General features: G+C 44.3%; 1 long non-coding RNA gene across 3 annotated transcripts in view; it reads right to left on the minus strand.

The window, feature by feature from the left end:
* The window catches only part of LOC125458078 (uncharacterized), a 73,757-nt gene extending 68,009 nt beyond the window's left edge, over positions 1-5,748 (minus strand). Inside the window, exon 1 of one of the 3 annotated variants that reach the window (XR_007248750.2) lies at positions 5,639-5,748. This is a non-coding gene — a long non-coding RNA (uncharacterized LOC125458078). The remainder of the gene's footprint in view (positions 1-5,638) is intronic. The other 2 variants (XR_009446585.1, XR_009446584.1) reach the window with 2 other exon arrangements.
* Positions 5,749-6,000: the final 252 nt, after the last annotated feature.

The following is a 6,000-nucleotide window of genomic DNA, read 5'->3' on the forward strand; positions in this document are numbered from 1 at the left end:
AAAGCTGTTTGTCTTGTCCCAATGTGGAAAGTAATACTGTGAGAGAAGGATGTGCTGATTGATCGGCAAAAGGGCTCTGATTCCTTTCCCCCTGCATTGGTGTTTCATGTGAAAATTCAGAAAATAAGGTAGAGGTCAAGCCTTTGAAAGGTGTATTTGAAAGACTCGGTGTAATGTTGCAGCTTATCTTGCAGATGGAACGCGTTCCGTCATGGCGGTGGAGAAATAGTGAATGATTAGAGCAGTACAAAGGATACCAGTCTACAGGAGAAACTCAGCCGGTCTGGCAGCATCAATGAAGAGAGCACAGCATTGTCAGTTCAAATTCAGTGACTGTTCTTCAGAGCTGACAGCAGCTCATAAAATGTGTCATTTATACTGATGATAGGGTTAGAGGGAGAGGTATGAATGAATATGTGGAGGGGAAGCCTAGAGAGAGAGTAGGAGAGAGAGAGAGAGAGAGAGAGAGAGAGAGAGAGAGAGAGAGAGAGAAAGAGACAAAAAGGCTTTAACTAAAAGTATGAAGATGGAGGAAGCGCTGATACTAAGCCACGGAAGAAGAGAATCTAGGTAGGGGATAACAGGGACTATGAGCAGGTGAAAATGGACTGAAAGCAACCAAATTTCCTAACAAGACCTGGGGTGGACAAAGGACATCAAGGCTCTAAAATTCTTAAACTTGATATTGACTAGGGAGGCTGCCCATGTTACTGACAATTATATCTTCAGGAAATGCATTTGGTTGCAAATCCTATCAGTTTGTATGGATTGGTTGGAGTGGCAGCTGGAGGCAATGAAGAATTTACATGGAGCTAGTAGGGGTGATGGATCGCAATGTCAGGAAGGTAGTAAAACCACAGAGACAGTCAGATATAACAAGGTGTAGAGCCGGGTGAACACCCTCTTCTGATGAAGGGTCTAGGCCTGAAACATCAGCTTTCCTGCTCCTCTGATGCTGCTCGGCCTGCTGTGCCCATCCAGCTCTACACCTTGTTATCTCGGATTCTCCAGCTTCTGCACTTCCCATTATTTCTGACCCAGTCAGGCAGATGGGTTACCTCCAGTAAGGGGAGGGGAGGTAGGCAGGTAGTGCAGGAGTCTCCTGTGGCTACATCCATCTCAAACAAGTATGTTGTTTTGGATATTGTTCGGGGCTGATGGTCAGTCAGGGGAATATATTATGGACAGCCATATTTATGGTACTGTGACTGACTCTGCTGTAATGAGGGGCATGTCAGATTGAAAATGATTGACGGTGACATGGGGCTCTCTAATCAGGAGCACAGGCAGATGTTTCTGTGGCTAACAGTGAGATATCACAACGGTGTGTTGTCTCCCTGGTGCTAAGGTCAAGGATGCCTCAGAGATGGTGAAGAATATTCTCAAAGGGGAGTGTGACCAATGGAAACTAGTTGTACGTTTTGGTACAAACAACATGGGAAGAGAAAGGAATGAGGTTCTGCAGAGAGAATATGGGAAGTTAGGCAGGAGGTTGAAATGTAGATTCTCGAGGGTGGAAATATTTGGATTATGCCTGGTGCTACATGCTGGTGAGAGTAGAAATGGGAGGATAGGGCCAATGAATGCATGGCTGAGGAGCTGGTGCAGAGGTCAGAGATTCACATTTCTTCTGGGGTAGAAGTGACATGTTTAAGAGGATGGATTTCATCTTAATTGGAAGGGGACTAATAACATGGTGGGGGGATTTGCTAGTGCTACTTGCGAGGTTTTAAACTAGTATTGGGATGTTTGGGGGTGGGGGGAGGTGGGAATAATGACCCAAAGGTATAGTTAGAAAGATAACTCTGAAGCTGGCACAGTAGAGGAGGACAGTGAATTAAATAGCCAAGACGGGGAAGACCAAGATAGTGAATATGATAAAACTGCTAAATTAACCTGCATTTATTTCAATGCATCAGGCAGGGCAGGTGAACCCAGGGCATGGTTGGGAACGTGGGATTGGGATATCAAAGCTGTGACAGAAATGTGGCTCAGAGACAGGCAGGACTGGCAGCTTAATTTTTCAGAGTATAATTGCTACAGGAAGGATAGAAAGGATGGGGGAGAGTGGAAGATGATTGACTTTTTGATTAGGGATAACATTACTGCGGTACTTAGGTACGTTATTCCTGGGAGATCATTCAGTAAAGTTACGTAGATGAAACTGAGAAATAGGAAAGGGATGATCATCTTAGGATTGTATTACAGACCACCCAATAACCATCAGGAAACTGAGAAGAAAGTATGTAAAGAGATTTCAGATATCTGTAGGAATAACGAGGTTGTAATGGGAGAGCATGTTAATTTTCCAGACATAGACTGGGACTGCCAGAAAATTAAGGGCTAGGATAAAGAGGAATTTGTCAAGTGTGTAGAAGAGAATAGGGTTATGTAGCATGTGGCTGTACCTATTGGAGAAGGAGCAAAACTTGACATTCTGTTGGGAAATAAGATAGGGAAGGTGACCCCCTGTGGGGGAGCACTTTGGGGCCAGTGGTCATAATTCTATTAGTTTTAAAACAGTTATGGAAAAGAATATATCTGGTCGAAAATTCAACCTTCTAAATTGGAATAAAGCCATTTTAGAACATAAAACAAAGAACATAGAACAGTACAGCACAGTACTGGCCCTTCAGCCCACAATGTTGTGCCGAAGTTTTATCGGAAACCTAAGGTCTGTCTAACCTCCACCGCTACCTGAAACTATTATCCATATGCCTACCCAATAGCCGCTTAAATGCCCCTAATGAGGCCAACTCCACTACCCACTCCCGCAATACATTCCACGCCCCTACTACTCTCTGAGTAAAGAACCTACCTCTGACGCCTCCCCAATATCTACCTCCTTTCACTTTAAAACTATGCCCCATTGTAAAAGCTACCTCCACCCTCAGAAAAAGTCTCTGGCTGTCCACTCTATCTATACCTTTGATCATTTTGTACATCTCTATCAAGTCACCTCTCATCTTTCATAGTTCTAAAGAGAAAAGCCCAAGTTCTCTCAACCTTTCCTCGTAAGACATTCTCTCCATTCCAGGCAACATCCTGGTAAATCTCTGCATGTTTCCTAACACTGACACATCTTTCCAGTAATGAGTCAACCAGAACTGGACACAATACTCCAGATGTGACCGAACCAGGCTTTTGTATAGCTGGAGTATAACTTCATGGCTCTTGAACTCAATCCCTCTATTCATGAAAGCTAACATAAGCCTTCTCAACAACTCTATCCACCTGGGTGACAGCATTCAGGGAATGGTGAACATGAAACCCAAGATCCCTCTGCTCCTCCACACTGCCAAGAAACTTTCTGTTAATGCTGTATTCTGTTTTCAAGTTTGTCCTTCCAAAATGAATCACCTCATACTTTTCAGGGTTAAACTCCATCTGCTGCTTCTTAGCCAAGCTCTGCATCCTATCAATATCGCATTGTAAACTAGAGCAGCCCTCCACACTGTCCACAACGTGACCCACCTTTGTATCATTTGTGAACTTGCTAATCCACCCTTCCACTCCTTCATCCAAATCATTGACGAAAATGACAAATAGAAGAGAACGCAGACCAGATCCTTGTGGTACACCACTCGTAACTGAACACCATGCTGAATATTTTCCATCTACTACCATCTTTTGCTTTCTAAAGGTCAGCTAGTTCTGAATCCAATCTGCCACATTTCTCCCTGTCCCATGCCTCCTTACCCTCTGCATGAGCCTACCATGGGGAACCTTATCAAATGCCTTACGTAAATCCATATATACCACATCCACTGCTCTACCTTCATCCCTGTGTTTGGTCGCCTCTTCAAAGAATTCACTGAGGTTTGTGAGGCATGATCTACCCCTCACATATCCATGCTGACTATCATGAATCAAACTGTGCCTTTCCAAGTGATCATAAATCCTACCTCTCAGAGCCCTTTCCAATAGCTTGTCCACCACTGATGTAAGACTCACTGGCCTGTAATTTCCAGGGTTATCCCTGTCTCCTTTTTTGAACAAGGCAATGATGTTTGCCTCTTTCCAATCTTCTGGCACTATACCTATGGACAATGAAGATGAAAAGATCATCGTCAAAGGCCCTGCGATCTCCTCCCTCGCTTCCCATAGAACCCTTGGATAAATCCCATCAGGCCCAGGGGACTTATCTATCTTCAACTTCCTCAGAATTTCTAGCGCATCTTCTTTATTAACTTCAACCTCCTTCTGCCTGTTTCACCAAGTCCTGCTCTACAACTAGGCCCCTCTCAATTGTGAGTACTGGAGAAAATTATTCATTAAGGACCACTCCTATCTCTTTAGGCTCCGTGCACAAATTCCCTTTACAATTTTTGATCAGCCCTGCCCTTTCTCTTGTCATTCTCTTATTCCTCACATACGTGTAAAAAGCCTTGGAGATTTCCTTGATTCTATCTGCCAAGGTTTTCTCATGCCCCCTTATAGCTCTCCTAAGCCCTTTCTTCAGCTCCTTCCTGGATAACTTGTATCCCTCTAGAGCCTTTTCCTTTCCTCTTCTCCTAAATCTTATATAAGCCTCCTTCTTCTTCTTAACCAGTTGTTCGACCTCTCGAGAACCAAAGCTCCCTCACTCGACCGCATTTTCCCTGCCTGCTAGGGACAAACATATCGAGCACATGCAGTGTGCATTCCTTAAACAATCTCCACATTTCATTAGTGCTCTTCCCTGACAGCATCTGTCCCCAATTTACCTTACCCAGTTCTTGCCCGGCAGAATTGTAATTACTCTTCCCCCAATTGTAAACCTTACCCTGCTGTATGTACTTATCCTTATCCTTGACCATTGTGAAAAAAAAGCTATGATCACTATTGCCAAAATGCTCTCCTAACAACAGGTCTAACACTTGGCCCGTTTCATTGCCAAGCACTAAATCCAAAGTGGCCTCTCCTCATGTTGGTCCATCTACGTACTATGTCAGGAATTCTTACTGAATGCACTGGACAAAATCCGCTCCATCTAAACAATAATAACTAAAATGTTTCCAATCAATATTTGGGAAGTTGAAGTCACCCAGGACTACAACCCTGTGACTTCTGCACCTTTCCAGTACCTGCCTCCCAATCTGCTCCTCTACTTCTCTGCTACTATTAGGTGGTCTGTAAAAAAAGCCCGACAAAGTGACTGCTCCTTTCTTGTTCTGGACCTCAACCCAAACTGACTCTGCAGACATACCATTCTCGAACTGCCTTTCAGTAGCTTCTATGCTAGCCCTGATGAGCAATGCCACTCCCCCGCCTCTTTTCCCACCCTCCCCATTTCTTTTAAAGCATCTAAATCCCAGAGCTTCCAACAACCATTCCTCTCCCTGAGTTACCCACATTTCTGTAATGGCCACAACATCGTAGTTCCAAGCATCGGCCCACGCTCTAAATTCATCCGCTTTATTTCTGATAATCCTAGCATTGAAGTAAACACACCTCTAACCATCTCTGTGTCCACAGTTACGCTCCATCGACCACATTTCTTTATAAACAACCTCACTCCCCGTTGTGTATGCCAATGCCCGAATTTATTTGTTTCTTTCTGGTTCCCGTTCCCTCCACACACCTGCAGCTGAAAACAAGAGGGCCGCTTGCAGCACAAGGTACCTTTTTATACAGGGAGAAACTAAAGTCACCTTACCTTCCCATTGGCACTCCGGCTCGCGCTGATGAATCTGAAAACAACAGGGGAATAATGCTTTCCAAGGCTCGCCCCCACCTCACCAGGAAGAAGGCAAGATTTGAACCTAGGTTTGAACTCGGATTACAGAGGTCAGAAGCCAGCGTGCTCACCATTACACCATGGTAACCAGAGATAACAGTATTAAGCAATAACTTTCAAAAATTGGCTGGGAGAGGCTATTCACAGATAAAGGGACAGCTGGGGAGTGGGAAGCCTTTGAAACTGAGATAACGAGAGTCTAAAGACAGTACGTTCCTGCAGTACAAAGGGAAAGTTTAGCGAATGCTGATGACCAGAGAAATTGAGGTTTTGGTTAAGAA

This window comes from Stegostoma tigrinum, chromosome 13 (genome assembly GCF_030684315.1).
Source record: "Stegostoma tigrinum isolate sSteTig4 chromosome 13, sSteTig4.hap1, whole genome shotgun sequence".
Classification (NCBI taxonomy): Eukaryota; Metazoa; Chordata; class Chondrichthyes; order Orectolobiformes; family Stegostomatidae; genus Stegostoma; species Stegostoma tigrinum.